Source organism: Gopherus evgoodei, unplaced genomic scaffold (genome assembly GCF_007399415.2).
Source record: "Gopherus evgoodei ecotype Sinaloan lineage unplaced genomic scaffold, rGopEvg1_v1.p scaffold_287_arrow_ctg1, whole genome shotgun sequence".
Classification (NCBI taxonomy): Eukaryota; Metazoa; Chordata; order Testudines; family Testudinidae; genus Gopherus; species Gopherus evgoodei.
Genome location: NW_022059950.1, coordinates 18492 through 33574, shown reverse-complemented (window position 1 = coordinate 33574; position 15083 = coordinate 18492). Strand labels below are relative to the sequence as shown.

General features: G+C 58.8%; 1 non-coding gene across 1 annotated transcript; it reads right to left on the bottom strand.

Moving 5' to 3' along the window:
* Positions 1-3961: 3961 nt before the first annotated feature.
* Positions 3962-4033, bottom strand: TRNAQ-CUG. Its single transcript has one exon. It is a non-coding gene; the product is annotated as a tRNA-Gln (tRNA).
* Positions 4034-15083: the final 11050 nt, after the last annotated feature.

Here is a 15083-nt window from a genome sequence, read left to right as displayed (position 1 = left end):
TATACAGATTTGGCCAGTATTCAAGAATTAGATTCCTTTATAGGAGGTTTTAGAGTTCAGGCTTATTTATCTGATGTTATTTTATCATCCTGCTGTGGCACACCTTTTTGATAAAACCTTGAAATTATTAATTTATGGCATTTGTTAGTTTTTATTTTTAAAAACAATGTTTTTCTTAATGTTTGGGTTTTAAATTAAGCATTGATTTTGGTTTCAAATTTTCATTTAGGTTTTGGTTGTTGATGGGATCTTTAAGAACTTTGGATTTAATACTAAAATTTGGACAGATTTAGCTTATTGAAAGTAAACTGTTCACTATTTTATTTTAATAAAGGTTGTATTGCTGTAAACCCTGGCCAGTGGGAGAGGAGATGAGCCTGGCCTTTAACTGAGAAGGAGCAGAGGCATGGGAGAGGCCAGGTGATGGGGGGGCACAGCCCCCCAATTTTTTTTGTCTACCCACCTCAGTCTCCCACCAAACGAGAAGAGTCTGATGCCACTCCTGCTGGTCACTGGGTGTCACTGCTGCTCCATGGGAAACATGCTCTGTGCATTACCCAGCTTGGTGAGAAATACACTCTGTGCCTTACCGTGACTGGTCCGAGGGTGTCACTGCTCCTAGAAGGCAGACACACGCTGTGCATTACACCACCTGACCTCTGGGTGTCATTGCTGTATCAAAGGAAAGACTTTCTGTGCATTACCCTGAATGACCACGAGGTGTCACTGCTGCTCCAAGGGAAACATGCTCTGTGTGTTACCCTGATTGGCCACTTGGTGTCACTGCTGCGCCAAGCAAAACACCTTCTGTGCATTACTCTGACTGCCCACTGGGTGTCACTGCTGCGCCAAGGGAGACATAAGAGCGGCCAGACTGGTTCAGACGCAAAGTCCATCTAGCCCAGTATCCTCCTGTCTTCTGACAGTGGCCAGTGCCAGGTGCCCCAGAGGGAATGAACAGAGCAGGAAATCATCAAGTGATCCATCCCCTGCCGCCCATTCCCAGCTTCTGGCAAACAGAGGCTACAGGCACCATCCCTGCCCACCCTGGCTAATAGTCCTTGATGGATCTATCCACCATAAACTTATCTAGTTCTTTTCTGAACCGTCTTATAGTCTTGCCCTTCACAACATCCTCTGGCAAGGAGTTCCACAGGTTAACTATGCAACTGCCTTGAGTTTAACCCCCCTCCCCTGGCCAGGTTGTATATGGAAAAGAGGATGAGGATGAGGAGAGTCATGATGGTGCCTCAGTTTCCTCTAGGCAGCAGTGCTGCAGGCTCCTTTGGTCTGTGCCCATGCAACTGTGTCTGGGGAAGGAGGAGTAGAGGCTCATTCTTCCCAGCCCCACGCCCCACCCCCAGCAGCTGGGGAATCCAGGCCAAATTTAATCCTGGTAGCTGGGCTGGGATTAGCCTGGGCTGGGGTAGGGCTGGGGAGGAATTGGGAGGGGGACAGACGCACCTGCTGTGAGGGAAGATCCTCCCATTCCCTGCCAACCCCATTCACTCCTTGCAGCACAGCACCCCCTAGCATTTCTTTCTCTGTCATGGGAGCTGTCTGCTGCTTGCTTCTCCCTTAGCATCATCTCTCCCCATCCTGGAGCACTGGCATTGCCCATCCTGTGCAAACAGGCAGGCCTCAGTGTGCCCCATGGCACTGCTCTGCAATTGTGGAGGCAGCTGTTGGATGGAGCCATATCAAAATATGAGGGTGGGCAAGGCTGGGGACCAGGACTCCTGGGTTCTCCCCTCAAATGTGGGAGGGGAGTAGAGATTAGGGGGTAGAGTGGGGGAGGACAGGGCTGGGATCCAGGGCTACTGCTTTTTCTGGTTTTCTCCACCTCCTGCAGCTGCCTCGATCCTTTCAATGTGTTTCTTGTTCCATATTCATTTGCTGACTTGTGTAAATCACCCCAGAGGTGGCTGCATCTCAGTGTTGGGTGAGGCATCCTTGGCTGCATCACCTCCTAACCGCGTCTCTCTCCCCCTTCGGGTGACCCTGCAGCACTCAGCAAACATCCACAAGATCATGGGGCACTTTGAGCACTGCGCAGGCAGGGGCCAGGCGCCCAGCCCTCCCTCCAGAGAATGGGACACAGCATCGACTACTTTTTACAGGGATTAAAAAGGGGCAAAGGAGGGCAAATCAGAGGAGTAGGTGGCCAGGGTCTGAGCAGGAGGTGGAAATTGACTGGTCGGGGGTCAAGCAGCTGGAGGCAGAGTTAGGAGAGGGACTGAAGGCAAAGTCAGGGAGGTGGGAAGGAGCCGGAGTTAAGCCCGGAGGGAGGCGCTGCCAGAGGGTTAAACCCTGGCACAGGCAGGGGCCGAGGGGGAACAGTTATCCCGGTGGGCTGAGACTCCAGTGTTTGCAAACATGGGTGGGGGAGCAGAGGGCTTTTTTATTTCCCCTCCCACAGGCAGCACCTCTCAGCATGGACTTCCCAGGGCTGGGCTCTTAAAGGCACAGGCATCCCACCGCCTAGACGCTGCAGCTCCTCTCTGATGTAACCTACTGAGGTGCTGCAGTAGGAGACTCAATTCAGTGAAACTGGGCATTCCCTATACGCCCCCCAGCCAGGGGGCTGTACACCCCCTTCCCCGATTTTCCCCAACACCCCCTCCCTCAGTGGTCAGGTAGTTACATGCAGCGCTGCCAATGTTGTCATTGGTTGCAAATTTGAATGGAAATTGAAACGTTAACACACACTTTAAAAGCAGATACAACGTATGAAAACTACTTGTACCTGAGAAAGTCAAATAGGTTTGGAAAGTCTGGACAAAGCCGGATTTCCTCACCCAGCTGTTGTGTTTGCTGACAATGTCGGTGCATTGGCTTCGGCAGTGTTGGCCAACCTTAGAATTTCAAATGATGATTTGTAAGCGAGGTGTGAATGAGCTCTCCCCTGGCAGCTACTGATGACCAGGGTTGGGGGGAAGCTTTGGGACCAGACTGTATTTACATGAACTCACCTACTCTGCTGAGGTATCCAGCGGACAGAGCTGGGCTGCCTCTGCTCTAGGTGCCCGGAGGAGGGAAGGTGTGTGGGGCTCCAGCCTGGGACTCTTCCTCCCTCCTGCCAAGGCCTGACTATTAATCCCAGCACTGGCACTCCTTTCTTCAAGCGCCATGTGGGCCAGAGGAAACGTGTGGTAGGAAGCACAAGGGCCAAGCTTGTGAACATCAGGTGCAGCAGCAAGAATCCCAACTATCAGGGTAGCAAGTTCTAGAGCCCTATCCCATTGTGGCCATCCCTGCCAAAGACCTGGCTCTCGGAGGTGTGAGTCACCCAGCAGGAGGGGAAAGATTCACTCTTACACAGCTGGAGACAGGGGAGTTGAGCTCTGGGGCATTACCACAAGCATGGGTGGGTGGCAAGTTTGTAGAAATTTTGGTGGTGCCCAGAACCCGCCCCCAAACTCCACCCCCACCTGCCTAAGGCTCTGGGAGGGGGTTTGGGGGGGATTAGGGTGCAGGATTCAGGCTTTAGGATGGAGTTTGGGTGCTGGGTGCAGGCTCCAGCAGGGTTGTTGGAAGGGGTGAGAGATGCAGGCTCTGGGGGTGGGAAGGAGTGCACCCTCTGGGAGGGAGCGTAGGGCTGAGGATGAGGGATTCATGATGCAGGAGGGGGCTCAGGACTGGGGCAGAGAATCAGGGTTCAGAGGGAGCTCAGGGTTGGGGGTGTTAGAGAGGCTGAGGGCAGCCTGCACTAGGACTCTGGGGCTGCAGTTCTGCCCAGAATCCCTCTACTCCAGCAGCAGGAGCAGGCAGGGGACAGGCACATGCTGCTTTTTGTCAGGCAGGGATGCACCACAACAGAGGGGAGGGTTGCCATGCAGGGGCCAGGGGAAGAGACCCAACTCCAAATATTGCTGGAGTAGGGCCCCCAGCCCTGAATGTTCCTGGAGCACGAGCACCACAAATGTATATAACCTGGCGCCTATGACCACAAGCCAACACAAGGTCCCACTGAGATTTGAACTCAGATTACAGGATTCAGAGTCCTGAGTGCTGCCCATTACACCATGGGAGCAGCTTGTGCTGCCTTCTCTGCACATCGGTGACCCTCATGGGGCTGCTTGTGTAAGGGGGCTCTTGGCCCTTTACTAAAACTTAGTGTGTGTGTGTGTGTGGGGGGTGGGTTGGTTGGCTAGTTCCCAGCACCAACAGAAGGGGGAAGGATCAATGGGAAATCAGGACCCTGAGACTGACAGTCCCCAGGGACAATGGGGAGAGGCCAAAGCTCCAAGTTAGCTGCATTGACAGGCCAGACAGTGTAATAAGAGAGTCACCAAGCCAGGGGATCCCATCCTCCATGTGAGCTGGAACTGCCTGGGTGAGAGTGGGGCAGAGCTAAGGAGAGAGCAGGAGCCCGAGAAGAGCCGGGGAGCAGAGCTGTGCAGGTGTAGTGCCAGAAACTGCTGCAAGTAGAAATTTGCAACCTGTAGCAGTTACTGATACCTGAGGTTGTTCTTATTTGCTGACTTGTCCTAATTGGCTAAAACTTGACAGTGGTTTCTCTAGCAAAGGCCAGTCCCTGGCCCCTTGGTCCAGACATCCTCCTTCATATCAGGTTAGGGTGACCAGATGTCAAAGATGAAATATTGGGATGTGGGGGGCGGAGCAAAAAAAAAAAAAGGCAGAGAGCCCCCCTGCCGCCAAGCGGAAGTGGCACGACCCCATCTCCAACCAATTCTTGGCTCCAACCTCTGCTACACCCCTAGATCCCCCATCCTCTCACTCCTGGGCCCAGCCTGGGCTCCAAGCTCTGCAGCCGAGCCATGATCCAGGCCACTCCTGCATCTCCCGGGCAAGGGGTGAACCAGGCAGCTCCTGGCAGGAGCGTGTCCGCCCCACTTGTGTCTCCGCCCCCCGCCCACCTGGGCCCTGCCTGCTCCATGCTGCCCCCACCCCAATGCGCTGCCCGCAGGCTGCAGGGCTGGAGCAGCTTCTGCGCTGCGCTCCCGGCCATGGCCATGGCCAGTGTGCAGACCTGCGGGGGAGGGGCGCGGCCTTCCCTCTCCAGGTCTGCAAGGGGAATGTAAAGCGGCCGTTCCTGCGGGAGTAAAGCGCTGCCATCCCTCCCTAGCTCTGCCAGAGGACAGGGCAGCAGCAGTATTTGCAGGGACAGGGCGCTTGATTGTTTCCCCTGCTCTGTGAGGGGACTGGAGAGCAGCTGTTCCTGGGCGCGTGGTGTGCTAGGTTCCTTCCTACCTCTGCGACAGGAGTGGGGAGCGGCCGTTACTGTGGCGGCGGGGCGCTGGGTTCCCTCCCCAGCTCTGCCAGGGGCCTGGGGAGCAGCCCTTCCTGCGGGATTAGGGCGCTGCCTTCTCTCCCTAGCTCTGTGAGACAACTGGGGAGCGGCCCTTCCTGCAGGGGCGGGGAGCTGGCTTCCCTCCCCAGCTCTGCCGGGGGTTTGTGGAGCAGCCCTTTCTGCGGGATTAGGGCGCTGTCTTCTGTCCCTAGCTCTGCGAGACCACTGAGGAGCGAACATTCCTGCGGGATTAGGGCGCTGCCTCCTCTCCCTAGCTCTGCGAGACCACAGGGGAGCGGCCCTTCCTGCGGAATTAGGGCGCTGCCTTCTCTCCCTAGCTCTGCGAGACCACTGGGAAGCGGTCCTTCCTGCGGGATTAGGGCGCTGCCTTCTCTCCCTAGCTCTGCGAGACCATTGGGGAGCAGCTCTTCCTGCGGGATTAGGGCGCTGCCTTCTCTCCCTAGCTCTGCGAGACCACTGGGAAGCGGCCCTTCCTGCGGGATTTGGGCTTTTCCCTCTCTCCCTAGCTCTGCGTGACCACTGGGAAGCGGCCCCTCCTGCGGGATTAGGGCACTGCCTTCTCTCCCTATCTCTGCGAGACCACTGGGGAGCGGCCCTTCCTGCGGGATTAGGGCGCTGCCTTTTCTCCCTAGCTCTGCGAGACCACTGGGCAGCGGCTGTTCCTGCGGGATTAGGGCGCTGCCTTCTCATAGACTCATAGACTCTAGGACTGGAAGGGACCTCGAGAGGTCATCGAGTCCAGTCCCCTGCCCTCATGGCAGGACCAAATACTATCTAGACCATCCCTAATAGACATTTATCTAACCTACTCTTAAATATCTCCAGAGATGGAGATTCCACAACTTCCCTAGGCAATCTATTCCAGTGTTTAACTACCCTGACAGTTAGGAACTTTTTCCTAATGTCGAACCTAAATCTCCCTTGCTGCAGTTTAAGCCCATTGCTTCTTGTTCTATTATTGGAGTCTAAGGTGAACAAGTTTTCTCCCTCCTCCTGATGACACCCTTTTAGATACCTGAAAACTGCTATCATGTCCCCTCTCAGTCTTCTCTTTTCCAAACTAAACAAACCCAATTCCTTCAGCCTTCCTTTATAGGTCATGTTCTCAAGACCTTTAATCATTCTTGTTGCTCTTCTCTGGACCCTCTCCAATTTCTCCACATCTTTCTTGAAATGCGGTGCCCAGAACTGGACACAATACTCCAGTTGAGGCCTAATCAGCACAGAGTAAAGCAGAAGAATGACTTCTCGTGTCTTGTTTACAACACACCTGCTAATGCATCCCAGAATCACGTTTGCTTTTTTTGCAACAGTATCACACTGTTAACTCATATTAAGCTTCTCTCCTTAGCTCTGCGAGACCACTGGGGAGCGGCCCTTCCTTCAGGATTAGGGCGCAGCCTTTTCTCCCTAGCTCTACGAGACCACTGAGGAGCGGCCCTTCCTGCGGGGGTGGGGCGCTGGCTTTCCTCCCGAGCTCTGCCAGGGTCCTGGGGAACAGCCCTTCCTGCGGGATTAGGGCGCTGCCCTCTGTCCCTAGATCTGCGAGACCACTGGGGAGCGGCCATTCCTGCTGGATTAGGGCACTGATTTCCCTCACCAGCTCTGCCAGGAGCCTCGGGAGCGGCCCCTCCTGCAGGATTAGGGTGCTGCTTTCTCTCCCCAGCTCTGCGAGACTACTGGGGAGCGACCCTTCCTTCGAGATTAGGGCTTTGCCTCCTCTCCCTAGCTCTGCGAGACCACTGGGGAGCGGCCGTTCCTGCGGAATTAGGGCGCTGACTTCCCTCCCCAGCTCTGCCAGGGGCCTGGAGAGCGGCCCTTCCTGCAGGATTAGGGCCTTGCCATCTCTCCCTAGCTCTGCGAGACCACAGGGGAGCGGCCGTTCCTGCGGGATTAGTACGCTGCCATGTCTCCCTAGCTCTGCGAGACCACTGGGGAGCGGTACTTCCTGCGGGATTAGGGCGCTGCCTGCTCTCCCTAGCTCTGCAAGACCACTGTGGACCAGCCCTTCCTGCGGGATAAGGGCGCTTCCTTCCCTCCCTAGCTCTGCGAGACCACTGGGGAGCAGCCCTTCCTGCGGGATTAGGGTGCTGCCTTCTCTCCTTAGCTCTGTGAGACCACTGGGGAGCGACCCTTCTTCCGGTAATAGGGCGCTGCCTTCTCTCACTAGCTCTGCGAGACCACTGGGGAGCGGCCCTTCCTGCGGGATTAGGGCGCTTCCTTCTCTCCCTAGCTCTGCGAGACCACTGGGGAGTGGCCCCTCCTGCGGGGGCGGAGCGCCGGCTTCCCTCCCCAGCTCTGCCAGAGGCCTTGGGAGCAGCCCTTTCTGCGGGATTAGGGCGCTGCCTCCTCTCCCTAGCTATCAGAGACCACTGGGGAACGGCCCTTCCTGCGGGATTAGGGCACTGCCTCCTCTCCCTAGCTCGGTGAGACCACTGGGGAGCAGCCCTTCCTGTGGGATTAGGGCGCTGCCTTCTCTCCCTAGCTCTGCGAGACCACTGGGGAGCGGCTGTTCCTGCGGGATTAGGGCGCCGCTTTCTCTCCCTAGCTGTGCGAGACCACTGGGGAGCAGTCCTTCCTGCGTGATTAGGGCGCTGCCTCCTCTCCCTAGCCCTGCGAGACCACTGGGGAGTAGCCTGTCCTGCGGGATTTGGGCGCTGCCTTCTCTCCCTAGCTCTGCGAGACCACTGGGGAGCGGCCCTTCCTGCGGGAATAGGGCGCTGCCTTCTCTTCCTAGCTCTGCGAGACCACTGGGAAGCGGCCCTTCCTGTAGGGGCGGGGAGCTGGCTTCCCTCCCCAGCTCTGCCAGGGGTTTGGGGAACAGCCCTTCCTGTGGGATTAGGGCGCTGCCTTCTCTCCCTAGCTCTGCAAGACCACTGAGGAGTGACCATTCCTGCGGGATTAGGGTGCTGCCTTCTCTCCCTAGGTCTGTGAGACCACTGGGGAGCGGCCCATCCTGCGGGATTAGGGCGCTGCCTTCTCTCCCTAGCTCTGCGAGACCACTGGGGAGCGGCCCTTCCTGCAGGATTAGGGCGCTGCCTTCTCTCCCTAGCTCTGCGAGACCACTGGGGAGCGGCCGTTCCTGCGGAATTAAGGCGCTGACTTCCCTCCCCAGCTCTGCCAGGGGCCTGGAGAGCGGCCCTTCCTGCAACATTAGGGCCCTGCCATCTCTCCCTAGCTCTGTGAGACCACAGGGGAGCGGCCGTTCCTGCGGGATTAGTGCGCTGCAATGTCTCCCTAGCTCTGCGAGACCACTGCGGAGCGGCACTTCCTGCGGGATTAGGGCGCTGCCTGCTCTCCCTAGCTCTGCGAGACCACTGTGGAGCAGCCCTTCCTGCGGGATTAGGGCGGCGCCTCCTCTCCTTAGCTCTGTGAGACCACCGGGGAGCGACCCTTCTTCCGGTAATAGGGCGCTGCCTTCTCTCAGTAGCTCTGCGAGACCACTGGGGAGCGGCCGTTCCTGCGGGATTAGGGTGCTTCCTTCTCTCCCTAGCTCTGCGAGACCACTGGGGAGCGGCCCTTCCTGCGGGATTAGGGCACTGCCTCCTCTCCCTAGCTCTGCGAGACAACTGGTGAGTGGGCCCTCCTGCGGGGGCGGAGCGCCGGCTTCCCTCCCCAGCTCTGCCAGAGGCCTGGGGAGCAGCCCTTTCTGCGGGATTAGAGCGCTACCTCTTCTCCCTAGCAGTACCAGACCACTGGGGAGCGGCCCTTCCTGCGGGATTAGGGCTCTGCCTCCTCTCCCTAGCTCTGAGAGACCACTGGGGAGCGGCTGTTCCTGCGGGATTAGGGCGCCGCTTTCTCTCCCTAGCTGTGCGAGACCACTGGGGATCAGTCCTTCCTGCGGGATTAGGACGCCGCCTTCTCTCCTTAGCTCTGCGAGACCACTGGGGAGCGGCCCTTCCTGCAGGATTAGGGCGCTGCCTTCTCTCCCAAGCTCTGCAAGACCACTGGGGAGCGGCACTTCCTGCGGGATTAGAGCGCTGCCTTCTCTCCCAAACTCTGCGAGACCACTGGGGAGCGGCCCTTCCTGCGAGATTAGGGCGCTGCCTTCTCTCCCAAGCTCTGCGAGACCACTGGGGAGCGACCCTTCCTGCGGGATTAGGGCGCTACCTTCTCTCCGTAGCTCTGCGAGACCACTGGGGAGCAGCCCTTCATGCGGGATTAGGGCGCTGTCTTCTCTCTCTAGCTCTGTGAGACCACTGGGGAGCGGCCCTTCCTGCGGGATTAGGGCGCTGCCTCCTCTCCCCAGCTCTGCGAGACCACTGGGGAGTGATCCTTCCTGCAGGGGCGGGGAGCTGGCTTCCCTCCCCAGCTCTGCCAGGGGTTTGAGGAGCAGCCCTTCCTGTGGGATTAGGGCGCTGCCTTCTCTCCTTAGCTCTGCGAGACCACTGAGGAGCGACCATTCCTGCGGGATTTGGGCGCTGCCATCTCTCCCTAGGTCTGCGAGACCACTGGGGAGCGGCCCATCCTGTGGGATTAGGGCACTGTCTGCTCTCCCTAGCTCTGCGAGACCACTGGGGAGCGGCCATTCCTGCGGGATTAGGGTGCTGCCTTCTCTCCCTAGCTCTGCGAGACCACTGGGGAGCGACCCTTCCTGCGGGATTAGGGCGCTACCTTCTCTCCGTAGCTCTGCGAGACCACTGGGGAGCAGCCCTTCCTGCGGGATTAGGGCGCTGCCTCCTCTCCCTAGCTCTGCGACACCACTGGGGAGCGATCCTTCCTGCAGGGGCGGGGAGCTGGCTTCCCTCCCCAGCTCTGCCAGGGGTTTGAGGAGCAGCCCTTCCTGTGGGATTAGGGCGCTGCCTTCTCTCCTTAGCTCTGCGAGACCACTGGGGAGCGGCCCTTCCTGCGGGGGCGGGGCGCTGGCTTCTCTCCCCAGCTCTGCGAGACCACTGGGGAGCGGCTGTTCCTGCGGGATTAGGGCGCTGCCTCCTCTTCCTATCTCTGCAAGACCACTGTGGAGCGGTGCTTCCTGCGGGATTAGGGCGCTGCCTTCTCTCCCTAGCTCTGCGAGTCCACTGGGTGCAGCCTTTCCTGCGGGATTAGGACACCGCCTTCTTTCCCTAGCTCTGCAAGACCACTGTGGAGCGGTGCTTCCTGCGGGATTAGGGCGCTGCCTTCTCTCCCTAGCTCTGCGAGTCCACTGGGTGCAGCCTTTCCTGCGGGATTAGGACACCGCCTTCTTTCCCTAGCTCTGCAAGACCACTGGGGAGCGACGCTTCCTGCGGGATTAGTGTTCTGCCTTCTCTCTCTAGCTCTGTGAGATCACTGGGGAGCGGCTGTTCCTGCGGGGGCGGGGCGCTGGCTTCCCTCCCCAGCTCTGCCAGTTGCCTGGGGATCAGCTCTTCCTGCAGGATTAGGGCGCTGCCTTCTCTCCCTAGCTCTGCGAGACTTCTGGGGAGTGGCCCTTCCAGCGCCCCGCCCCCAATCGAACCGCCGCTCCCAAAGGGCCTCTCAGAGCTGGGGAGGGAAGCCAGTGCCTCACCCTTTCTGGAACCGGCATTCTGCAGGCCCCTCCCACAGCTGGGGAGTGAAGTTACCTCCCCTTCCGCGCTCGAACCGCCACTCCCCGCTCTCCTTCCAGAGCTGGAGAGGGAAGCCAGCTAACCAGTTGTCTCGCAGAGCTAGGGAGAGAAGGCAGCGCCCTAATCCCGCAGGAAGGCTGCTCCCCAGTCGTCTCGTAGAGCTAGGGAGAGGCGGCGGCGCCCTAATCCCGCAGGAAGGGCCGCTCCCCAGTGGTCTCACAGAGCTAGGGAGAGGAGGCGGTGCCCTAATTCCGCAGGAAGGGTCACTCCCCAGTGGTCTCGCAGAGCTAGGGAGAGGAGGCAGCGCCCTAATCCGGCAGGAAGGGCTGTTCCCCAGTGGTTCGCAGAGCTAGGGAGAGGATGCAGCGCCCTAATTCCGCAGGAAGGGCCCCTCCCCAGTGGTCTCGCAGAGCTAGGGAGAGGAGGCGGCGCCTTATTGCCGCAGGAAGATCCGCTCCCCAGTGGTCTTGCAGAGCTAGGGAAGGAGGCAGCGCCCTAATCCCGCAGGAAGGGCCGCTCCCCAGTGGTCTCGCAGAGCTAGGGACAGAAGGCAGCACCCTAATACCGCAGGAAGGACCTATCCCCAGTGGTCTCGCAGAGCTACGGAGAGGAGGCAGCGCCCTAATCCCGCAGGAAGGACCTATCCCCAGTGGTCTCGCAGAGCTAGGGAGAGGAGGCAGCGCCTTAATCCCACAGGAAGGGCCCCTCCCCAGTGGTCTCGCAGAGTTAGGGAGAGAAGGCAGTGCCCTAATCCCGCAGGAAGGGCTGCTCCCCAGTGGTGTCGCAGAGCTAGGGAGAGGAGGTGGCGCCCTAATCCCACAGGAAGGGCCGCTCCCTAGTGGTCTCACAGAGCTGGGGAGAGGAGGCAGCGCCCTAATCCCGCAGGAAAGGCTGCTCCCTAGGCCCCTAGCAGAGCTGGGGAGGGAAGCCAGCGCCCCGCCAACGCAGGAAGGGCCACTCCCCTGTGGTCTCGCAGAGCTAGGGAGAGAAGGCAGCGCCCTAATCCCGTAGGAAGGGCCGCTTCCCAGTGGTCTCACATAGCTAGCGAGAGCAGGTAGTGCCCTAACAGCATCGTTATACAAGGCGTTGGTGAGACTCCATCTGGAATACTGTGTGCAGTTCTGGTGTCCCATGTTCAAGAAGGATGAATTCAAACTGGAACAGGTTCAGACACGGGCTACAAGGATGATCCGAGGAATGGAATAACTGCCTTATGAAAGGAGACTCAAAGAGCTTGGCTTGTTTAGCCTGGTCAAAAGAAGGCTGCGGGGGGATATGCTTGCTCTATATAAATATATCAGGGGGGTTAACGTTAGGGAGGGAGAGGAATTATTTAAGTTTAGTACTAATGTAGGCACGAGGACGAATGGGTATAAACTGGATATTAGGAAGTTTGGACTTGAAATTAGACGAAGGTTTCTAACCATTAGGGGAGTGAAGTTCTGGAACAGCCTTCCGAGGGAAGTAGTGGGGGCAAAAGACTTTCCTGGCTTTAAGACAAAGCTTGATAAGTATATGGAGGGGATGTTATGATAGGATTGTTAATTTGGGCAATTGATCTTGGATTACCACCAGATAGGTCTGCTCAGTGGTCTGCGGGGAGATGTTGGATGGAATGGGAACTGAGTTACTGCAGAGAATTCCTTCTTGGGTGCTGGCTGGTGACTCTTGCCCACATGCTCAGGGTTTAGCTGATCGCCATATTTGGGGTCGGGAAGGAATTTTCCTCCAGGGCGGATTGGCAGGGGCCCTGGAGGTTTTTCGCCTTCCCCTGCAGCGTGGGGCACGGGTTGCTTGCTCGTGGTTTCTCTGCAGCTTGAGGTCTTCAAACCAATTTTGAGGATTTCAATAACTCTGTCCTGGGTTAGGGGTTGTTATAAAATTGGATGGGTGGGGTTCTGTGGCCTGCCTTGTGCAGGAGGTCAGACTAGATGATCAGATTGGTCCCTTCTGACCTATGAGTCTATGAATCTATGAGGAAGGGCCGTTCCCCAGTGGTCTCGTATAGCTGGGGAGAGGAGGCAGCGCCCTAATCCCGCAGGAAGAGTTGCTCCCCAATAGTTCCGCAGAGCTGGGGAGAGGAGGCAGCGCCCTAATGCTGCAAAAAAGGCTGCTCCCCAGTGGTCTCGAAGAGATGGGGAGTTGAGGCAGCGCCCTAATCCCGCAGGAAGAGTCGCTACCTAGTGGTCTCGGAGAGCTAGGGAGAGGAGGCAGCGCCCTAATCCGGCAGGAAGGGCCGCTCCCCAGTAGTCTCAAAGAGCTGGCGAGAGGAGGCAGAGCGCTAATCCCGCAGGAAGGGACGCTCCACAGTGGTCTCGCAGAGCTGGGGAGAGGAGGCAGCGCCCTAATCCCGCAGGAAGGTCCGCTCCCCAATGGTCTCGCAGAGCAAGAGAGAGAAGGTGGAGCACTAATCCTGCAGGAACGGCCGCTCCCAAGTGGTCTCGCAGAGCTTGGGAGGCATGGAAGCGCACTAATCCCGCAGGAACGACCGCTCCCCTGTGGTCTGGCAGAGCTAGGGAGAGATGGCAGGGCCCTCATCCTGCAGGAAGGGCCTCTCCCCAGGCCCCTGGCAGAGCTGGGGAGGGAAGTCAGCGCCCTAATCCCGCAGGAAGGGCAGCTCCCCAGTGGTGTCGCTGAGCTAGGGAGAGAAGGCGGTGCCTTAATCCCGCAGGAAGGGCCGCTCCCCAGTGGTCTCGCAGAACTTTGGAGAGGAAGCAGCGCCCTAATCCGGCAGGAACGGTCGCTCTCCAGTGGTGTCGCAGGGTGAGGGAGGGAAGGCGGTGCCCTAATCCCGCAGGAAGGGATGCTCCCCAGTGGTCTCGCAGAGCTAGGGAGAGAAGGCGGCGCAATAATCCCGCAGGAAGGGCCGCTCCCCAGTGATCTCGCAGAGCTAGGTAGAGAAGATGGCGCCCTAATAAAGCAGGAAGGGACGCTCGCCACTTGTCTCGCAGAGCTGGGGAGAGAAGGCAGCGCCCTAATCCCGCAGGAAGGGACGTTCTCCAGTGGTCTCGCTGGGGTTGGGGAGAGGAGGCAGCGCCCTAATCACGCAAGAAGGGCCGTTCCACAGTGGTTCGCAGAGCTTGGGAGAGGAGGCAGCGCGCTAATCCCGCAGGAAGGGCCGCTCCCCAGTGGTCTCGCAGAGCTAGTCAGAGGAGTCAGTGCCTTAATCTCACAGGTAGGACCGCTCCCCAGTGGTCTCGCAGAGCTAGGGAGAGGAGGAGGTGCCCTAATCCCGCAGGAAGGGCCACTCCCCAGTGATCTCGAAGAGCTAGGGAGAGGAGGCAGTTCCCTGATCCCGCAGGAAGTACCGATACCCAGTGGTCTTGCAGAGCTAGGGAGAGGAGGCAGCGCCCTAGACCCGCAGGAAGGGCTGCTCCCCAGTGGTCTCGCAGAGCTAGGGACAGAAGGCAGCGCCATTATCCCGCAGGAAGGGCCGCTTCCCAGTGGTTTCGCAGAGCGAGGGACAGAAGACAGCGCCCTAATCCCGCAGGAGAGGTCACTCCCCAGTGGTTTCGCAGGGTTAGGGAGAGGAGGGAGCGTATTAATCCCGCAGGAAGGGCCGCTCCCCAGTGGCCTCGCAGAGCTAGGGAGAGAAAGCGGCGCTCTAATCCTGCAGGAACGGCCGCTCCCCAGTGGTCTCCAAGAGCTAGGGAGAGAAGGCAGCACCCTAATCCCGCAGGAGAGGCCGCTCCCCAATGGTCTCGCAGAGCTAGGGAGAGAAGTCAGCCCCCTAATCCCGCAGGAAGGGCTGCTCCCCAGGCCCCTGGCAGAGCTGGGGAGGGAAGCCAGCGCCCCACCCCGACAGAAAGGGCTGTTCCCCAGTGGTCTCACAGAGCTAGGGAGAGGAAGTAGCGCCCTAATCCCGCAGGAAGGGGTGCTCCCCAGATGTCTCACTGAGCTAGGGAGAGGAGGCAGCGCCCTAATCCCGCAGGAAGGGCCGTTCCCCTGTGGTCTCGCAGAGTTCGGGAGAGGAGGCAGCGCCCTAGGTCTGCAGGAAGGGCTGCTCCCCAGTGGTCTCGCAGAGCTAGGGAGAGGAGGCGGCGCCCTAATCCCGCAGGAAGGGCCGCTCCCCAGTGATCTCGAAGAGCTAGGGAGAGGAGCCAGTTCCCTAATCCCGCAGGAAGTGCCGATACCCAGTGGTCTCGCAGAGCTAGCGAGAGGAGGCAGCGCCCTAGGCCCGCAGGAAGGGCTGCTCCCCAGTGGTCTCGCAGAGCTAGGGACAGAAGGCAGCGCCATTATCCCTCAGGAAGGGCCGCTCCCCAGTGGTTTCTCAGAGTGAGGGA